We start from the raw sequence: 22,282 nt of genomic DNA, 5'->3' as shown, positions 1-22,282 counted from the left end.
ATGATCAGCAGGACGACGACGCCAACCTCCACCGATTTCTCCAAACCGCCCAAAAACTCAACCTCACCTACAACAAGGAGAAATGCGTTTTCGCACAACCAGGCTAGCCATCCTCGGCTACGTCGTGGATAACGGGGTCCTATGGCCCGATCCTGACCATATGCGCACCCTCCTACAACAACCACTCCCCCACTGTCCCAAGGCCCTGAAGAGGTGCCTTGGATTTTTCTCCTATTACGCCCAGTTGGTCCCCCAGTATGCGGACAAAGCCCGCCCACTATTTAAGGCCACCATCTTTCCACTGGCAGCCGAGGCCCGCCAGGTCTTCAACTGCATCAAGGCGGACATCGCCAAAGCTACGATGCGCGCGGTGGACGAGTCCGTCCCCTTCCAGGTGGAGAGCGACGCCTCAGAGGTCGCTCTCGCCGCCACCCTCAACCAAGCAGGCAGACCGGTAGCGCTTTTTTCACGCACCCTCACCACCTCTGAAATTCGACACTCCTCGGTCGAAAAAGAAGCCCAAGCCATCATGGAAGCCGCACGGCACTGGAGGCACTACCTCGCTGGTAGGAGGTTTACCCTCGTCACCGACCAATGATCGGTTGCCTTCATGTTGACAATACGCAGCGGGGCAAGATCATGAATGATAAGATCTTGAGGTGGAGAATCGAACTCTCCACCTATAACTACGATATAGTATATCGTCCTGGGAAGCTCAACGAGCCCCCAGATGCCCTGTCCCGCGGCACATGCGCCAGCGCGCAAGGTGACCGACTACGGGCTATCCACGATGACCTCTGCCACCCGGGGGTCACCCGGCTCGCCCATTACATCAAGGCCCTACTCCACCGAGGAGGTCAAAGCTGTAACCAGAGACTGCCAAATCTGTGCGGAATGTAAACCGCACTTCTATCGACCGGATAAGGCCCACCTGGTAAAGGCATCCTGGCCCTTTGAACGCCTCAGTATCGATTTCAAAGGGCCCCTCCCCTCCAATAACCGTAACACGTACTTCCTTAACATCATAGATGAATTCTCCCGCTTCCCGTTTGCCATCCCCTGCCCTGATATGACCACCCCCACTGTCATTAAAGCCCTGCATCGTGTCTTCACCCTGTTTGGTTTCCCCAGTTATGTCCACAGCGACAGGGGCTCATCGTTCATGAGCGACGAACTGCGTCCGTACCTGCTCAGTAAGGGCATCGCCTCGAGCAGGACTACCAGTTATAACCCCAGGGGAAACGGGCAGGTGGAGAGGGAGAACGCGACGGTCTGGAAGACCGTCCTACTGACCCTGCGGTCCAGGAATCTCCCAGTTTCTCACTGGCAGGAGGTCCTCCCCGATGCGCTCCATTCTATTAGGTCCCTCCTTTGCACGGCCACAAACCAGACTCCTCATGACCGTTTGTTTGTTTTCCCTAGGGGAGCTACCTCAGGGGCCTCGCTTCCGCCCTGGTTGATGACACCGGGTCCAGTCCTCCTCCGAAAACATGTTTGTAGCCATAAGACCGACCCCCTGGTAGAGAGGGTCCAGCTCCTGCACTCCAACCCACACTATGCGTACGTCGAACACCCCGATGGCCGGCAAGATACCGTCTCCCTCCAGGACCTCGCGCCCACAGGCTCCAACACCACCCGCACTACTGCATCCCCCACATTATGTCCCATCCAACCTCCCATGTACAGCACCCCCACCCCTATATGGTCCCCGTGCTCCCTCCCACCCACCGCAACGGTCCACAGGAATGAAGCTCCGGAAGAGCCGCTCCCGGAGTCCACGCTTGTGCCTGCTCCGGACCCACTTCCACAGCCACCCGAAGCGGCTGCAACACCAGTGTTTCGGCGGTCGCAACGTACGATCCGGGCACCGGACCGACTGAATCTATGAGCCGTCACCCCCGCCGGACTTTATTTTTAAACACGGGGTGAATGTATAATTACTGCTAATTCACCAGTGCACTGTGTTATGTTATTAACCCTGTGGGCTCTACCTATGGACTATTGTGTGGCTTCACCCACAGGGGATATGTTGGGCATGTACGGGCTCCGTCCATGGCTCCACCCCCTTTACAGGAAGTATAAGAGCTGCTGACCTGCGTGGCCGCCTTCAGTGTTGTACTGGTCACAGGCAGGCTCAGTTCTAAGCTGATTAAAAACACGGTTTACTTCTCCACGTGTCTTCGAGTGAATTGATGGTCGCATCAAAAGGTTCACCTTAGCTCCCTTGCTTCTGTGCTCTATGCCTCTGTTCATAAAGCACAGGATCTCATACATTTGTTAAACCACTTTGCCAACCTGCCCTGCCATTTATAAGGCTTTGTGAAGATAAATCCCAAGCTAACTCTGTTCCTGCACCTCCTCTAGAATTGTATGCTTTATTTTATATAGACACTCCTCATTCCTCTTTCCAAAATGCACCATTTCACATTTCTCCGCATTAAATTTATTCTGTCGTGTGTCCGCCCATTCGACCAAGCTGTCCATGTCCTCTTGAACTTTGTCACGATTCGCCTCACAGTTCACAATCCTTCCAAGCTTTGTGTCATCATCAGAATTCTGAAATTGTGCCTTGCACATCCAAATAGATCAAGAATAGCAATGGCTCTAGTACTATCCCCTGCAAACCCCAATAGATCTTCCTCCAAACAACCGTTCACCTCTACCCCCGGTTTCCTGTCACTCAGGCAGCTTTGCATCCATGCTACTACCATCTGTTTCATTCCATGGATTTTGATTTTTCTGGGTAGCCTGTCATTGCAGCAGTGTGCAGCACAGTTGCTTCACAGCGCCAGGGACCCGAGTTCGATTCTGGCTTGGGTCACTGTCTGTGCGGAGTCTGCACGTTCTCCCTGTGTCTGCATGGGTTTCCTCCGGGTGCTCCGGTTTCCTCAAACAAGTCCCGAAAGACGTGCAGGTTAGGTGAATTGGACATTTTGAATTCTCCCTCAGAGTACTCATACAGGCGCCATAGTGTGGCAACTAGGGGATTTTCACAGTAACTTCATTGCAATGTTAATGTAAGCCTACTTGTGACAATAATAAATGGTTGAGGGCAGGTTCACCATTGGTTGACGGCGAAATCATGGAATGCGATTGGGCGGAGAATAGGTTCCGGCGCTGAAATTGTGGCAGGTGCCGATTTGATGCTAAATTGCAATTCTCAGTCACCTCCACAGCGGCGGCAATGGAGTCAGGAATGCACGTACAATATAGGTATCCCACCTGCCTCCCCACTAGGTGCGCTCTGGCCGCAGCCGTCCCATAAGCTGCATGGGAGTACTCCAGCACAACCAGTGCCATCTTGTTGGCTGGGATGAGTGTCTGTGGAGTGTGTAATGTGTATGTGCGGCTGCAGCTTGTCAGCCTCCCGAGTGTCAATCACGGACCAACGAATCCCACACCATTTTTCATTGGAATCGATTGTGTTCCAAATGGCGCCACTACTAGCCCCTCCACCAGCTCGATCCAGGTCCGGCGCCAGTTTTTCTGTCATGAAAGTCGGCAAATTCTGTGTTGGCATCAACACTTAGCCTCAGAAATGGAGAATCCAGCTGTAGATGTGGCACATTATTCATATTGCTTTTGGAGCTCATGCACAAAACATCAACTGCATTATCCTCACCAACCCTCTTTGTTACCCCATTAAGAAAACTCAATCAAGTTAGCTTAACATGATTGGCCTTGAACAAATCTGTACGAGCTTTCCTTAAAAAATCTACACTTTTCCAAGACTCTGTTAATTTTATCCATCCTGAATTCTTGTTTCAAATAGCTTTCCCACTACTGAAGGGAGTGGCCTCTAGTCGCTGGGTTTATCCTTGCACCCTTTTCTAAACAAGGGTGCAACATTTACAGTTCTCCTGTAAGGAGAATTGGAAGATTGAGGCCAGTGTCCAGCAATTTCCACCTTAAATCCCTCAGTATTCTCTGCTCCATCTGCATCCCATCCTGCCCTGCAGGCTTATCAACTTTAAGTACAGCCGGCCTTTCTGGGACCACTTTCCCAATTTTTAGCCCATTCAGTGGGTGGGATTTTCCAGCCCTGTCCATCACTGGGATTGACTAATCTGTTTGAAAGTCAATGGGGTTTTGGCTGGATTGCCAAATCCCCTGCAACAGCTCCCAACATGACATAGAACATACATAGAACATAGAACATACAGTGCAGAAGGAGGCCATTCGGCCCATCGAGTCTGCACTGACCCACTTAAGCCCTCGTATCCCCATAACCCAATAACCGTTCCTAACCTTTTGTTACTTGCCACTTGCCAGCTCAAGCTTGGATATTGTGCAGGTCCTGCTGCATTTGGACATGGACTGTTTGATAGCAAAGGGATGGAAAGGTGGGCAATTATGGAGCAGTGGTGATATGGGATATATTTGGGGGAATTGGAGTCTGGGTGAGTGCTCATCGACAGTCCATCCAGAGTAATGGGGTCCTGGATGTTCCCTCCTCTCTTACTCCTTCCCAGGTCCATGTCGTGTAGAACACACCAGACCACCATGAATTTAGAGATCTGGAACATTTCTGAGCTTCCCCAAGTTGTCCAGGCAGCAGAACTGATATTTTAGAATGATGATGGTTTGTTCTACCAAGGTCCTGGCGTGGCAGTGTGGTTCTCATATTTTAACTGGCCACTTATTTTCGGAGAGTGAAGGGGAATTATGAACCACATGTAGAGAGCCTTTGTCACCAGCCAGCCTCCAGTTCACCATGTTGGCTTGAATATGGTGAGAATGGCTGACTGGTGCAGGATGAAAGGATCGTGGCTGCTGCCAGGATAGTGGGCATTTACCAACATGATGCTTTGTGCATAGTTGCACACTACCTGCATGTTCAGGGAGTAGAACATTTGCGGTTCTGATACGTTTTCCTGTTGAAATGTGGCACCCTGCACCATTGTGAATCCCACTACCTTGACAAAGCCAGGTGCCCACTCCTCTTGGTTCTCTGTGGTTAGACAGAAGTCTCCTGTCCTTCTATCCAGGGTATTCTGAAACCTGCCTGATGCAGCGATGGATGGTGAACTGTTGGCAATGTCACCTGCTCCCAATTGAGAGCCATGGTGATCCTTGTCCACTGGCAGTTCCACAGTCACACAGCATAACGGGTTGTAGGAGTTAGCACGGTTCAAGTCTTTCATGTTGCCTTCTGTGGTACCTCCAAATCATCTGCAGTAGTTCAGTCTGAGGCAACTATCATTCACATTTATTTTTCATTAGTTTTCAGACTTTTCTGTTTAATTATGACTGTACGTAAGAAATTGCTTGCATTGACTCTTAATCTGGAGTTTTTATAGAAAGGTGCAGAGCAAATATTCAAATCTACGATATTGAGTCATACACTTCCTGACCTTAATCAATAGTATTTTAATATTTTTTTCTGGTTACTTGGACATTCTATTTTGATGAGGAACAAAGTTATCTTTGTGTAGCATTCCCACTTTGTGGGGATTGGAATCAATGTTTCTTGAACAGTCTCTGCAGCTATGAGGGTTAAGAGTCGTCTTCAATTTAAACTGGAGAACTGAATGGTGCAGTGGGTTAGAGCTCTGGCCTTTTACCTCTGGACTGGCGTTTAAATCCAGACCCTGTCTAAAAACATGAAGCATTTCCACTCTTTGAGAGTGCTAAGGGTCTTAAGGAATGAAATTATTTTCCACTGATCTGGGCAAAAATCAGCAGCTTGAAATTTGCCCCAAATTGGCATAACCTTATCAATCTCTCTCAGAGAATCACCAAAATGGATGTTGCAATAAATGGAAATGTAACATTGGAGCAGTGTGGACTCCTGTCCTTTCTTTTCCCTATTTATAAATTTAAAGTGCCCAATTCTCTTTTGTTTCCAATTAAGGAGCAATTTAGCGTGGCCAATCCACCTACCCTGCACTGTTTGGTTTGTGGTGATCATTGTGAGGGGTTTCCAGGATGGAAGGTGTAGTGATCACAAAGAATCACAAAGCTCTTTTGAAGAACTAAACTAATTTTATTAACACTACCAAATTTGAGTTCGACACTTATTCTGAATAGCAAACATACATGTAAGAATTAAACTACACTATCTCTATCTACTAATTATAAGTTATATCTTAACTAACTCTGCAATACACTATGAATCTTATCTTCTTCAGCTCCAAATCTAATCACCTCCCCTTAGCTTAAGATCCAGTGCAATTTATAGTACTGTCCCTTAGCTCCCTCTAGTGGCTAGGCTTAACATAATATAAACTCTTCACATGCAGTACATTTGTATAATGTCACAGGGGTGAGATCCACGCAGACATGGGGAGAATGTGCACACTCCACCCAGGGTCAGGATCGAACCCGGGTCCTCAGCACCGTGAGGCAGCAGTGCTAACCACTGCGCCACCATTCCACCCTGTGTGGTCTCCTGTCCTGAGGTTGGGTGAGAAAGCACACCAATGGAGTGGAATAAGAGGAACATTCCCCAGAACTGAACCATTCTAAGTTTGATTCACTTGGCAGCAGTGGATGGCGTCACAGCATTCTAAGCTGAGGTCTAACCTGTCTGAATGACTGGGTGCAACATTGTACGATGCTGTTTGTCATAGAGCCAGCAAGCCACAGAGCATTTCAGCCATTCAGCCGTATCGAGGAGTTTTATTTGTAACCTTCTCATTGCATTGAAGGGCTTTGATTTAAACCACCTAAGATGAAAGTGTGTGGTGTATGTGTGGAGGAAGAAAGGATTAAGGGGATTGTCAAAAAGAGCAAAGCAAAGGTCTCACTACTGTTCCAAAATAGATATAACACATTTCACCCTTGTGTTTTCTGCAGATTGTATCCTGGGTTGCTAAGTGTATTTTATATCAGTCTGCACAGATGTATTTCCTAGAATTTGGGACCAAAGTTATAGAATGTCAATGGAATTTTCATCAGATTGTCACATTGCCAACAGGCACCTGACCTATATGGTCACCTCCTGCACTGTAATGCTATTCATGGTTTTCCATGTAAGAAAATCTGGTCTTTTATAAAACCCATTTGTGGATAATCTTTATCTGGGTCTTTGTTTCTGACACTACCTATCATTATTGATTGTGATTGATGAAAGAACAGCCAGATGTGACAAACCTATTAGCAGCTGGTTCACAGAACACTCGGGCTAGCTAGAGATGGGCTAAACACAATTTCTAAGGAATTGCTGCAAGCCAAAAGATGAGATATACAACTATGTCTGTTAAGAAAAACGTTAATAGAACAACGAGATTAAAATACTCGCACCTAAAGAAAGAGCTTGAATTTATATACAGCAACACGTCAATGCTAGGAACATCCCAAAGGGCTTCAGGGCTAACAAAGTACTTTCAAAGTGTATATGCAAACAGTCAGGAAACAGATGACCAGTTCGCCTGTTTTGTTGTTATTGGTTGAAGAATGTTAGTCAGAGCACCTCTTCGATTAGTATTGTTAACAATTCGCACCGGAGACGCCAATAATGTTGCTCTTTTTAATGGAATACTATCCCACAAGCGTCACCAATAATGTTGCCAATTCTGGGGTATCTACTTTAGTCAGATATTAATCTGACCGTTATTAAGGACATAGAACATAGAACATTACAGCGCAGTACAGGCCCTTCGGCCCTCGATGTTGCGTCGACCTTTGAAACCACTCTAAAGCCCATCTACACTATTCCCTTAATAGAACGTTATTAAGGAGGATATTGCTTTCAGAGTCGCCAGGTACCAAATGATACCACCACAAGGTTCAACCGGATATTGATCAAAGACCCAACAACCAGTCAGTTAGTTCAAGTTCAATAATAGTTTATTTACACACAAGATTAACTCACACATGCAACATAAAAACACTACAAGCTAAATTATACCCAACACTACAACAACTACAACTTCACTTCAGGCACCCGGCTTTGGCAGAGGAACAAGGCCTTTGTTCGGATTTGGAGTGGCTGGGTCTGGAGAAGTAACTTCGGATCTGCTGGGCTCATTCGTTTGGTAGCGGTCGTTGATCTTGAACTTGCTTCTGGTCGTGGTGCTGCATTTGGCTTCAGGTATAGGCCGGGCCGAAGAGTGCCGGTGTGCCAGGGCCAAAAGAGATCGAACACATGGCGGTGTCTCTCTTTTATCCTTTGGGGGTTTCGCACTCTTTTGGGCGGTCCTTCGCTTTGGACCCAATAATTCGGCAGACTTCGATCACTACCTTCGATTTGAGCCAATAAAGGGGCGGGTGCCTTGATGACTGGGCGTGTCCTGAGCGGTCATTGACCTTGGCTGTTTGGGCTTCCTGGGTGAAAGGAGTGGCGCCAATGTGTCTGGAATTGTATCTGATACCTGAGTACCAGTCCTTTGTCCTGGGAAATGGGCCATTAGAATGTAAATTGGCTAGGGGTTTCGATACTGTCTGGTTCTCGGTTACCAAATATACATTGAGACTCTGAGTTTGCCTGAATCCTGTATTGGCCATATTTCCCTTGAGTATTTGCAAGTGTCCATGTTTCCTGTGTAAGTGGCCATCCCAGATGGCTGCAGTATCATGAGATCTTTTTCATACACCTGGGCAGATAAACAGAGATTCAGTTTAACATTTCATTCAAATAACTGCAGTGCTACTTGCATACCCTCAGCATTGCGCTGGCAGGTTTCTGGAATGGGATCTGAACACTCTGACTCAGAGGTGGGAATGTTACCATTAAGCCAAGGCTTAGGTCCAATTGCTTACCCAGTGCCCACCTTTTTACATTGTCAGCGTCCATCGTGTCTCCATCTTCAGATGATATTTTCTTGGTGTCACAACAGAACATTGTTAATATACTCTTTGTCAAAGCTAGAGAGAGACGAAAATAGGATGAGATTTATACTGTTGTGGGAGGGGGTGAGGGTGGCATGGAGCAGTGGGCCTGGTTAGAGGGTAAGCAATAGGTGGAGATTGACAAAGATGACGTGGACAGAAAGACAAAGAGATTCCCTTTGCGTTTTGTCCACAACATCTTTGTCAACCTCCACCAATGCTGGCCCTCTATCCAGCCCCACTACCCCACGCCGCTCCCCACTTCCCCACAGCAGTATAAATCTCGCCCTATTTCCAGTTCTCTCTATCTTTGACAAAGAATCATCGAGACTGGAAACATTAGCTCCCTTTTCTCTACGCAGATGTTGTCTGGCCTGCTGACATTTTCCAGTATTTTCTGTTTTTGTTTCAAATTCCAGCATCCGCAGTAATTTGCTTTGATCTTCACCCCCTCTGTGTAATGGATTGGAGAACAATTTTCCTGACTGATGGGAAAAAGGTACTGATGATTTGACGATTGCCGAATCAAATAAATTCTTACCCTTTCTGTCCTGAAGATGGTGGCTCAGATTGCCTGTGGGCAGCACTTTACTCTTTATTAACCTAAACTAATGGCATTTGTCTTGTTTTAATTTGGGTAATGTTAAGGACCCCCACTGATGATAAATGCGAGGGTATCTCAAATCCCAGAGGGGTAACTTGGAACACAGGTTCTGAGTGGTGTATAGTTTCAATTTGGTATAATGTGAGAAAAGAGATGCAAACCAGGGAGGAATAGTCCAGTCTCGTTGTAACCAATTAATAAACAATATTTATTAACTTAAAAGAAAACAAATGACAAGAAGGACTATAATACACTACAACAATGCACTTAACTACTGTATTGGCTATACACACACAGTAGCTCATGAAGTGACTCCTTGTTCCCCACGACCTACGTTTCATGGACTCCGAGAAATGCCCTTTTTCCCAAACAACATCCAATATTATATAACTCTATGAGCTAAATTCAGCAAATAGTTACAATCCCACAGGTTATTTTCCAAGTTTGGGGAAGCCTTCTTCAGTTCAGCTTTGGAATATTCTCTGTTAGAGTTTTGTTTTAAGCAGCAGCCTTTTAGCAACAACGTACTTTCGGGAGAGCCTGTTTTCTACAGCTGGGCATGGCTATGATTGTAGCTGCTCCTCTACTAGCTTCTCATTTTTTCCCCCTTTGATGTTACTCGCCACGTGGACTAGGCATTTAGCATGCAGGTGCAAATTATTCGCTTACCTCTCCACTTTGAAGTCACCTCATCTATAAACCTTTATTTTCCCCTAATAGAGAGTCACGGAGTTCATACAGCACAGGAAAAGGCCCTTTGGCCTATCGTGGCTGCACTTGTTTTCATACTGCTATGCTAATTTGCATATCAAAACACCCCTTCAGGCAGCTGCACTCACCAGTTCCTCTTTTGACCCATTGCTTTACTGTATTTTATCCCAATTTTATTTTTAACCTTGATTTTCAGCAATTCGGTAGTAAATATCAGCAAATTATATCAAACTGGCCCTAGCGTCATCTGACATTCTCTTGTCACTTCTGGCAGCAGTCATTGATAGCAATCAGACCATAAAACAAGGCTACTGAACCAACTGTGCAGTCCCACTATTTTCCCATTTAATACTGACAAGTAACTCCAGACTTGTAACGGAGCTGCCACTCTGCATGAATGTGCACCTGGAACTGCTGTTCTTCCACTAATGTGGCACAATGTGGGAGTCAGTTAGGTGGCGGGACAGTTGGATTGCAAAATATTGACCTGTAATGGGTTTTGCTTGATTGGAGATAAGAGGGATATCAGTTAGGAGTTAAAGTGTTTCATTTGATTGTTAAGCATTGTCTAACTGATAATTGTAAGCTATACTCCCGTGATGTTAAGGTATTTCAATACTGTGTTAATAATAAAGTTTGTTTTAATATACCAGATCCCTATTTGTGCGTGGCATCACTTCTGAAGCCAAGTATCCTTTTCTCACAGTTTTACAAATTAACAAGTGATTGTTCCTGCATGGTATCTTCACAAATGTTGGGGTCTGGTCCTAGATCGTAAGGGGAGATTTTTGAGGGGGTAACTAGTAAAATGGAAAATGGTGGATATGGCACATTTGGATTTTGGTGAAGATCCACATAAGAGGTTAGTGTGAAAAATTAAAAGCACGTGCAAATGGGGGTAATATATTGGCATGGATTCAGAATTAGTTAGCAGACAGGAAACAGTGGAAATTAATGGACCTTTTTCAAAGGGGCAGACAGTCACAAGTGGGGTCTTGCAGGATTCAGTGCTTGGGCCCAGCTATTCAGAATATACATCAATGATTTGGAAAAGAGATATAAAAGTAAAATTTCCAGGTTCGCCACAAAACTTGGTGGGAATGTGAGTAGTGAGGAGGATGTTAAGAGGCTTCAAGATGATTTAGACAAGTTGAGTGAGTGGGCAAATACATGGCAGATGCAGTATAACGTGGACAAATGTGAAGTTATCCACTTTGGATGGCGAAAGAGAATGTCAGATTATTATTTAAATGGTGATAGATTGGGAAATGTTGATGTACAAAGGGACCCCAGTGTCCTGGTATACCAGTCACTAAAAGTAAGCATGCAGGTACAGCAAGCAGTCAGGAGGGCAAATGACATGTTGGCCTTCGTTGCAAGAAGACAGAAGCAAGGATTACTGCAGCTGTGCAGGGCCCTTGGTGAGGCCACAGCTGTAGTATTGTGTACAATTTTGGTCCCTTTACCTAAGAAAGGATATCATTGCCATAGCAGGAGTGCATCCTCGGTTTGTCAGGCAGATTCCTGGGATGACAGGATTGATATGAGAAGTGATTGGGTCGAGTGGGCCTGTGTTCGCTGGAAGTTAGAAGAACGAGAGGGGATCTGATTGAAACACATGAAATTCTGGCGAGGCTGGACAGGCTGGGTGCAGGGATGATGTTCCCCCTGGCTAGGGGGCGTCTAGAACAGGGTGTCGCATTCTGAGCAAATGGGGTTGGCCATTTAGGACTCAGATATGGAAACATTTCTTCACTCAGAGGGTGGGGAACCTGTGGAATTCTCTGCCACAGAAAGCTGTGGAGGCCAAGACACTGAATATATTGAAGAAGGAATAGATTTTTAGACTCTAAAGGTGTCAAAGGGTATGAGTAGAGTGCATGAGTATGGTGTTGAAATAGAGGGTCAACCATGATCATATTGAATGGCAGAGCAGATTTGAAGGGCTGAATAGCCTACTGCTATGTTCTATGTTTCTATTTGGCCCAACGTGTCTGTGTTGGCTCTCTGTAAAAGCAACTCATGTAGTCCCACTCCCTAATCTGTTCCCCGCAGCACTGCAATTTTCTTTTCAGATAATAAGCCAAACTAAGCCAAGAATTTCCCCAAAGCCGTTTGTGTTCCGTCTCCAGAGCTTTGTGAGATTTCCATAAAACCTCTGTCAAAGCCAAGCCGCTGGATTGGGAAGCATTGCCGAAAATATGTTTGACCTGGTCTTTGATGTTTTTTAACAAATATAAATTTAGAGTACCAATTCTCTTTCCCAATTATGGGGCAATTTGGCGTGGCCAACCCACCTACCCTGCACATGTTTTGTGTTGTGGGGGCGAGACCCATGCAGACACGGGGAGAATGTGCAAACTCCACACGGACAGTGACCCGGGGCTGGGATTGAACCCGTGAGGCAGCAGTGCTAACCACTGAACCAACGTGCCTTTGATGTTCTTATACAACTAATGATATTTATTACTTTTCCAATTCTCAACAACATGCACAGTGATAAATTGAAGTTTGTACAATAATATAACTAACTGGTCCCCCCGCATTGCCTATGGAGGGGGAGGGGGGGGCGGGGAGGGGGGGTACCCCAATCATGCACTGGGGAATCCCTCCAGGAAGGTCCACATAAGGGTTTACTCAGCAATTGCCCAGAAGTGCTAACTTCCCCTGGACAATTGAACGGAACCATTCGACAGAAGCGATTTAAATGGCTAACTTCGGATAGTTCTACCAGTTTTATCCTAATAGTTACTCTGAAAGAGTGAGAGGAAAAGAAATTTCTAAGTCCAGAGTAACTATTAAAAAAACTCAGACCGAGCCTCGGACGGGACACCCCAGACGCACTTGACCCCCCAGCGGATATATCGCACCACGCCGCAACCCGTCCGACACCCTCCACTCTCACCCCTCCCAGTCCAACCCAACTCGATCCAACCTGACACTTCCCTCTCCGGTCCGAAATCCCACCCTCCCAGTTCGGCCACTCATCCCAGTCTGCTCTGCCCTCTACCGGATTAACCCCCCCACCTCGCTCACCTGAACCCCCACCCACCGGACCAACCCCACATCCCTTTCCTGGTCCGAACCCCCCTCCAGTACAACCCCACCCCTCCCGGTTTGACCTCAGCACCTTTGCTGTTCCTGTCTCCCCCAGCCTGAGCGAGGATAGTTGGGCGAGACAGGGGCTTGGGAATTTCAGCAGGGGTAGTCTGTCAAGAGTGACAATCCACTACTCTGAGGAAGTTACGGGCCATTAAGTGTGAATCTTTAATTCCAGGCCATCTTGCATGTGCGGCACGGTAGCACAGTGGCTAGCATGGTTGCTTTACAGCACCAGGGACCCGTGTTCTATTTCAAGCTTGGGTCACTGTCTGTGCGGAATCTCAACGTTCGCCCCGTGTCTGCGTGGGTTTCCTCCGGGTGCTCCAGTTTCCTCCCAGGAGTCCCGAAAGGCATGCTTGTTAGGTGAATTGGACATTCTGAATTCTATCTCCGTGCACCCGAACAGGCGCCAGAATGTGGCGACTAGGGGACTTTCACAGTAACTTCATTGCAGTGTTAATAAAAGCCTCCTTGTGACACTAACAGAGATTATAGCAAGCAGATCCTCAGTGACTGATCAGAACCTGGATACTCTCACCACTTGATGGCGCTATAAGATAAACTCTTCAAAATGTCAACGCTGGCAGTGTTTGATTTGGTTTATGTGCGCATACAAGGGAATCATAGAATTATCATAGAACTTACAGTGCAGAAGGAGACCATTCGGCCCATCTGCACCGGCCCTTGTAAAGGGCACCCTACTCAAGCCTGCACCTCTACCCTCCTTAGGGCAGCATGGTAGCACAGTGGTTAGCACAGTTGCTTCACAGCTCCAGGGTCCCAGGTTCGATTCCCGGCTTGGGTCACTGTCTGTGTGGAGTCTGCACGTTCTCTCTGTGTCTACGTGGGTTTCCTCCGGGTGCTCCTGTTTCCTCTCACAGTCTAAAGATCTGCAGGTTAGGTGGATTGGTCATGCCAAATTGCCTCTTAGTGTCCAAAAAGGTTAGGTGGGGTTACGGGGATACGGTGGCAGGTGCTCTTTCCAAGTGCAGCTGCAGACTCGATCAACCGAATGGCCTCCTTCTGCGCTGTAAATTCTAAGATGATCTACCCCCGTAACCCAACTCAACCATTTTTGGACACTAAGAGCAATTTAGCATGGTGATACACCATCAAGAACACATGACGAGTGATGAATGTGACTGAGGCTTTAATACACTAAACAGCAAGTCTCCGGCCTCTGGACTTGAACTGGGTCCAGAGGCAGAGACTTGCCACTCTTATGCAGAAGCCTGAGGGGAGGAGCCACAGGCGGAGCCAGCCTGGACAAGCCCAGGCATGCACGATACAATACAGTACATGTAATGCAATAACGTGGTTTACCACATCCACCCCCTGTTTAAAAAAGATTCCGGCAGGGGTGAAATGGTCTTAAAGGTCAGGTCTGTCGGGAGCCTTGACCTTCCGTTGCGACCGCCTCAGTCCCGGCTGTGGTGTGGGCGCCGGAGTCGGGCCCTGTGCATCCGGGAGCGTGTTTACTTCTTCTTCTTCACCCAGTTGTTGAGTCGGTGAGGGGGAGGGGGGGGGGCGGTGTATGGGCGGAGGTGATGGTGCTTGTCGCCGGTGGGCCTGCGGGTGTCAGTTTGTGAGAGAGATGGGGGAAGATGGTGTAGGGTGGGGGTGGTGGTGATGGTCGCTGGGGAACCTGCAGTTGCCAAATCCCAAAGGGAGACCATGTCCTGTCGCCCTTCCTGGTGTGCCACGGAGGCATATTGGGGGTTCGCATGGAGGAGCAGGACCTTCTCGATGAGGGGGTCGGTATTATGGCTTCTGGAGAAGGACGGGCCCCGGGACTGTCAGCCAGGACGGAAGCGCGACCCCGGAGGTGGACATCCATATTTGGGTGTATGAAGCTGTCTGTGCTCCCGGAGTCGAAAAGGCAGGCCGTCTCGTGCCCATTGATCCGGACGGTCATCGTGGACTTCGCGAGGTGGTGCGGCTGGGACTGGTCGAGCGCGTCGGAGGTGAGTGTCGGAAGGCGGTCGGTTGGCCGGTCGGAGGTAGCAGCGGCCAGCGTACGGTTGGGTGAGCTGGGCTCCCGGGAGGCTGCGGAGTGGTCCCAAGATGGCGGCCCCCATGAGTCGCACGTGGCGGGTGGCATCTGCGATGTGTCCAAGATGGCGGCCCCCATGGGTCGTGCGTGGCGGGTGTCAGCGGCGAAGGCGTCCAAGATGGCGGCACCCGTGGGTCGCACGTATCGGCCGAAATTAAAGATGGCGGCGCCCACGGGCCGCCCATGGCGGGTGGCGAGCAGCTGGGAGTGGCCCCAACAGGCAGCAGGCAGTGCTGCTGGGCCTAGAAGGTTTAGGGGGAGATCAGGCCTGGCAGGCTTTTGCAAAGTGGCCCTTCTTCCCACAGCTGTTACAAGTTGCGTTCCGTGTCGGGCAGCGTTGTCGGGGGCGATTACTCTGGCCGCAGAAGTAGCACTTTGGGCCTTCGGCGTTGGCGGGCCGCTGCGTGGCGCAGGCACGCGTTGCACCCGGGTTGGTTAATGGCTGCGCCCACGAGGCCCACGAGGGTGCCGTGCGGTCGGAGGTGTGGACCCCCATGTTCTGGGAGGCCACCTCCAGCGAGTTGGAGAGTTGTACTGTCTCTGGGAGGCCGAGTGTCCCCTCTTCTAATAATCACTGGCGGATATAGTTAGAGTTCATGCCTGCGACATAAGCGTCCCTGATCAGCAGCTCCGCATGCTGGGTTGCCGATATCGCCCGGCAGTCACAGTTCTGGCAGAGGATGTGCAGGGCATGCAGGAAGTCTGCGAGTGATACCCCAGGGTGTTGCCGTCTCATGGCGAGGAGGTGCCTAGCATATACCTGGTTTACGGATTTCACGTATTGTCCTTTTAGCAGCGTTATCGCTTCCGCATACGAGGGGCCGTCCCTGATGAGGGGAAAGACCCTTGGGCTCACCCGTGCATGGAGGACCTGCTTCTTCTGGAGGTCTGTGAGGTCTTCGTTGAAGGATGCGAGGTACGCCTCGAAGCAGCTTAGCCAATGTTCAAACGTTTCTGTAGCGTCGGCTGCTTGTGGGTCCAGTTCCAAGCGATCAGGCTTGAGCGATGAGTTCATCTTTAGGAGTTTGGTGTATTAAATTGATACACCATCAATAACACATGACGAGTGATGAACATGACTGAGGCTTTAATACACTAAACAGCAAGCCTCCTGTCTCTGGACCCGAACTGGGTTCGGAGGCGGAGACTTGCCACTCTTATACAGAAGCCCGAGGGGAGGAGCCACAGGCAGAGCCAGCCTGGACAAGCCCAGGCATGCACGATACAATACAGTACATGTAATGCAATAACCTGGTTTACCACACATGGCCAATCCACCTAACCCAAAAATCTTTGGACTGTGGGAGGAAACCGGAGCACCCGGAGAAAACACACGCACACACGGGGAGAACATGCAGACTCCACACAGACAGTGACCCAAGCCAGGAATCAAACCTGGTTCCCTGGAGCTGTGAAGCAATTGTGCTAACCACTGTGCTACCGGCAACCTAATTTGGATCCGCAGTTCAAAAACAGAGGGCAGGATTCTCCGTCCCGCCCCGCCACATTTCTGCCCCGACCCGCCGGCGGGATTCTCTGTTACACCGGCCGGTCAATGGGGTTTCCCATTGTGGGGCAGCCCCACGCCGTCGGGGAACCCCCGGGCACCGGCAAAACGGAGACTCCCGCCGGCAGAGAATCCCACCCAGGATAATTAATGCAACTTACAAATTGATAAACTTCACGTTTAATTTTAAAATCCATTTTAACATCAAAACTTTTTTGACAAGGGCAGCACGGTGCACAGTGGTTAGCACTGGGACTGCGGCGCTGAGGACCCGGGTTTGAATCCCAGCCCTGGGGCACTGTCCACGTGGTGTTTGCACATTCACCCCATGTCTGCGTGAGTTTCACCCCCACAACCCAAAGATATGCAGGGTAGGTGGATTGGCCACGCTAAATTGACCCTTAATTGGAAAAAAAAAATTGGGTACTCTAAATTTTAAAAAAAGTCTGCTGTGACATTTACCCCAATTCATAAGGCTATTCTGATCAGCTAGTGTGTTTCCCTGTAAATTGATGCAGGCCAATGCGATCATCTCGGGCTTAAGTGGGTCGCTGCAGACTCGATGGGCTGAATGACCTCCTTCTGCACTGTTTGTTCTATGTTCTATTTAGGAGAAAACAGAACCCATGGAACTGGATCTGCACATTTTGCGTACTGGGACTCAGTGTTTATATATTTTGAATGAGAGCTTGTCTTTTGTGTTTGGAGTGCAAATTAAAAATATTTCTGTCTGACAGTGGTGCTACACTGCAGGACGGAATGCCAGAGTGTGGTGCGACACTGCAGGACGGAATGCCAGAGAGTGGTGCTACACTGCAGGACAGAATGCCAGAGAGCGGTGCGACACTGCAGGACGGGATACCAGAGAGTGGTGCTACACTGCAGGACGGAATGCCAGAGAGCGGTGCTACATTGCAGGACGGGATGCCAGAGAGTGGTGCTACACTGCAGGACGGAATGCCAGAGAGTGGTGCGACACTGCAGGACGGAATGCCAGAGAGTGGTGCTACACTGCAGGACGGAATGCCAGAGAGTGGTGCGACACTGCAGGACGGGATACCAGAGAGTGGTGCTACACTGCAGGACGGAATGCCAGAGAGCGGTGCTACATTGCAGGACGGGATGCCAGAGAGTGGGGTCACACCGCAGGACGGAATGCCAGAGAGTGGTGCTACACTGCAGGACGGAATGCCAGAGAGTGGTGCTACACTGCAGGACGGAATGCCAGAGAGTGGGGTCACACTGCAGGACGGAATGCCAGAGAGTGGTGCTACACTGCAGGACGGAATGCCAGAGAGTGGGGTCACACTGCAGGACGGAATGCCAGAGAGTGGTGCGACACTACAGGACGGAATGCCAGAGAGTGCGGTCACACTGCAGGACGGAATGCCAGAGAGTGGTGCGACACTGCAGGACGGAATGCCAGAGAGTGCGGTCACACTGCAGGACGGAATGCCAGAGAGTGGTGCAACACTGCAGGACAGGATGCCAGAGAGTGGTGCTGCACTGCAGGACGGAATGCCAGAGAGTGGTGCTACACTGCAGGACGGAATGCCAGAGAGTGGTGCTACACTGCAGGACGGAATGCCAGAGAGCGGTGCTACACTGCAGGACGGAATGCCAGAGAGTGGTGCTACACTGCAGGACGGAATGCCAGAGAGTGGGGTCACACTGCAGGACGGAATGCCAGAGAGTGGTGCTACACTGCAGGACGGAATGCCAGAGAGTGGTGCGACACTGCAGGACGGAATGCCAGAGAGTGGTGCTACACTGCAGGACGGAATGCCAGAGAGTGGTGCTACACTGCAGGACGGAATGCCAGAGAGTGGTGCTACACTGCAGGACGGAATGCCAGAGAGTGGTGCTACACTGCAGGACGGAATGCCAGAGAGTGGTGCGACACTGCAGGACGGGATGCCAGAGAGTGGTGCGACACTGCAGGACGGGATGCCAGAGAGTGGTGCTACACTGCAGGACGGGATGCCAGAGAGTGGTGCGACACTGCAGGACGGGATGCCAGAGAGTGGTGCTACACTGCAGGACGGAATGCCAGAGAGTGGTGCTACACTGCAGGACGGAATGCCAGAGAGTGGTGCGACACTGCAGGACGGGATGCCAGAGAGTGGTGCGACACTGCAGGACGGGATGCCAGAGAGTGGTGCTACACTGCAGGACGGAATGCCAGAGAGTGGTGCGACACTGCAGGACGGGATGCCAGAGAGTGGTGCGACACTGCAGGACGGGATGCCAGAGAGTGGTGCAACACTGCAGGACGGGATGCCAGAGAGCGGTGCTACACTGCAGGACGGAATGCCAGAGAGTGGTGCTACACTGCAGGACGGAATGCCAGAGAGTGGTGCGACACTGCAGGACAGGATGCCAGAGAGTGGTGCGACACTGCAGGACGGGATGCCAGAGAGTGGTGCGACACTGCAGGACGGGATGCCAGAGAGTGGTGCTACACTGCAGGACGGAATGCCAGAGAGTGGTGCGACACTGAAGGACGGGATGCCAGAGAGTGGTGCTACACTGCAGGACGGAATGCCAGAGAGTGGTGCTACACTGCAGGATGGAATGCCATAGAGTGGTGCGACACTGCAGGACGGGATGCCAGAGAGTGGTGCGACACTGCAGGACGGGATGCCAGAGAGTGGGGTCACACTGCAGGACGGAATGCCAGAGAGTGGTGCTACACTGCAGGACGGAATGCCAGAGAGTGGTGCTACACTGCAGGACGGAATGCCAGAGAGTGGTGCGACACTGCAGGACGGAATGCCAGAGAGTGGTGCGACACTGCAGGACGGAATGCCAGAGAGTGGTGCGACACTGCAGGACGGAATGCCAGAGAGTGGTGCGACACTGCAGGACGGGATGCCAGAGAGTGGTGCGACACTGCAGGACGGGATGCCAGAGAGTGGGGTCACACTGCAGGACGGAATGCCAGAGAGTGGTGCTACACTGCAGGACGGAATGCCAGAGAGTGGTGCTACACTGCAGGACGGAATGCCAGAGAGTGGTGCGACACTGCAGGACGGAATGCCAGAGAGTGGTGCGACACTGCAGGACGGAATGCCAGAGAGTGGTGCGACACTGCAGGACGGAATGCCAGAGAGTGGTGCGACACTGCAGGACGGAATGCCAGAGAGTGGTGCGACACTGCAGGACGGAATGCCAGAGAGCGGTGCGACACTGCAGGACGGGATGCCAGAGAGTGCGGTCACACTGCAGGACGGAATGCCAGAGAGCGGTGCGACACTGCAGGACGGGATGCCAGAGAGTGGTGCGACACTGCAGGACGGGATGCCAGAGAGTGGTGCTACACTGCAGGACGGAATGCCAGAGAGTGGTGCTACACTGCAGGACGGAATGCCAGAGAGTGGTGCTACACTGCAGGATGGAATGCCATAGAGTGGTGCGACACTGCAGGACGGGATGCCAGAGAGTGGTGCGACACTGCAGGACGGGATGCCAGAGAGTGGGGTCACACTGCAGGACGGAATGCCAGAGAGTGGTGCTACACTGCAGGACGGAATGCCAGAGAGTGGTGCGACACTGCAGGACGGAATGCCAGAGAGTGGTGCGACACTGCAGGACGGAATGCCAGAGAGTGGTGCGACACTGCAGGACGGAATGCCAGAGAGTGGTGCGACACTGCAGGACGGAATGCCGGAGAGTGGTGCTACACTGCAGGACGGGATGCCAGAGAGTGGTGCGACACTGCCGGACGGGATGCCAGAGAGTGGGGTCACACTGCAGGACGGAATGCCAGAGAGTGGGGTCACACTGCAGGACGGAATGCCAGAGAGTGGGGTCACACTGCAGGACGGAATGCCAGAGAGTGGGGTCACACTGCAGGACGGAATGCCAGAGAGTGGGGTCACACTGCAGGACGGAATGCCAGAGAGTGGTGCGACACTGCAGGACGGAATGCCAGAGAGTGGTGCTACACTGCAGGATGGAATGCCAGAGAGTGGTGCGACACTGCAGGACGGAATGCCAGAGAGTGGTGCTACACTGCAGGACGGAATGCCAGAGAGTGGTGCAACACTGCAGGACGGAATGCCAGAGAGTGGTGCTACACTGCAGGACGGAATGCCAGAGAGTGGTGCAACACTGCAGGACAGGATGCCAGAGAGTGGTGCTACACTGCAGGACGGAATGCCAGAGAGCGGTGCTACACTGCAGGACGGAATGCCAGAGAGTGGTGCGACACTGCAGGACGGAATGCCAGAGAGTGGTGCGACACTGCAGGACGGAATGCCAGAGAGTGGTGCGACACTGCAGGACGGAATGCCAGAGAGTGGTGCGACACTGCAGGACGGAATGCCAGAGAGTGGTGCGACACTGCAGGACGGAATGCCAGAGAGCGGTGCGACACTGCAGGACGGGATGCCAGAGAGTGCGGTCACACTGCAGGACGGAATGCCAGAGAGCGGTGCGACACTGCAGGACGGGATGCCAGAGAGTGGTGCGACACTGCAGGACGGGATGCCAGAGAGTGGTGCTACACTGCAGGACGGAATGCCAGAGAGTGGTGCTACACTGCAGGACGGAATGCCAGAGAGTGGTGCTACACTGCAGGATGGAATGCCATAGAGTGGTGCGACACTGCAGGACGGGATGCCAGAGAGTGGTGCGACACTGCAGGACGGGATGCCAGAGAGTGGGGTCACACTGCAGGACGGAATGCCAGAGAGTGGTGCTACACTGCAGGACGGAATGCCAGAGAGTGGTGCGACACTGCAGGACGGAATGCCAGAGAGTGGTGCGACACTGCAGGACGGAATGCCAGAGAGTGGTGCTACACTGCAGGACGGAATGCCAGAGAGCGGTGCGACACTGCAGGACGGGATGCCAGAGAGTGGTGCGACACTGCAGGACGGAATGCCAGAGAGTGGTGCGACACTGCAGGACGGAATGCCAGAGAGTGGTGCGACACTGCAGGACGGAATGCCGGAGAGTGGTGCTACACTGCAGGACGGGATGCCAGAGAGTGGTGCGACACTGCCGGACGGGATGCCAGAGAGTGGGGTCACACTGCAGGACGGAATGCCAGAGAGTGGGGTCACACTGCAGGACGGAATGCCAGAGAGTGGGGTCACACTGCAGGACGGAATGCCAGAGAGTGGGGTCACACTGCAGGACGGAATGCCAGAGAGTGGGGTCACACTGCAGGACGGAATGCCAGAGAGTGGTGCGACACTGCAGGACGGAATGCCAGAGAGTGGTGCTACACTGCAGGATGGAATGCCAGAGAGCGGTGCTACACTGCAGGACGGGATGCCAGAGAGTGGTGCGACACTGCAGGATGGGATGCCAGAGAGTGGGGTCACACTGCAGGACGGAATGCCAGAGAGTGGGGTCACACTGCAGGATGGAATGCCAGAGAGTGGGGTCACACTGCAGGACGGAATGCCAGAGAGTGGTGCGACACTGCAGGATGGGATGCCAGAGAGTGGTGCGACACTGCAGGACGGGATGCCAGAGAGTGGTGCTACACTGCAGGACGGAATGCCAGAGAGCGGTGCTACAC

Source organism: Scyliorhinus torazame, chromosome 1 (assembly GCF_047496885.1).
Source record: "Scyliorhinus torazame isolate Kashiwa2021f chromosome 1, sScyTor2.1, whole genome shotgun sequence".
NCBI lineage: Eukaryota > Metazoa > Chordata > Chondrichthyes > Carcharhiniformes > Scyliorhinidae > Scyliorhinus > Scyliorhinus torazame.
Note: the sequence above shows the minus strand (reverse complement) of the source record.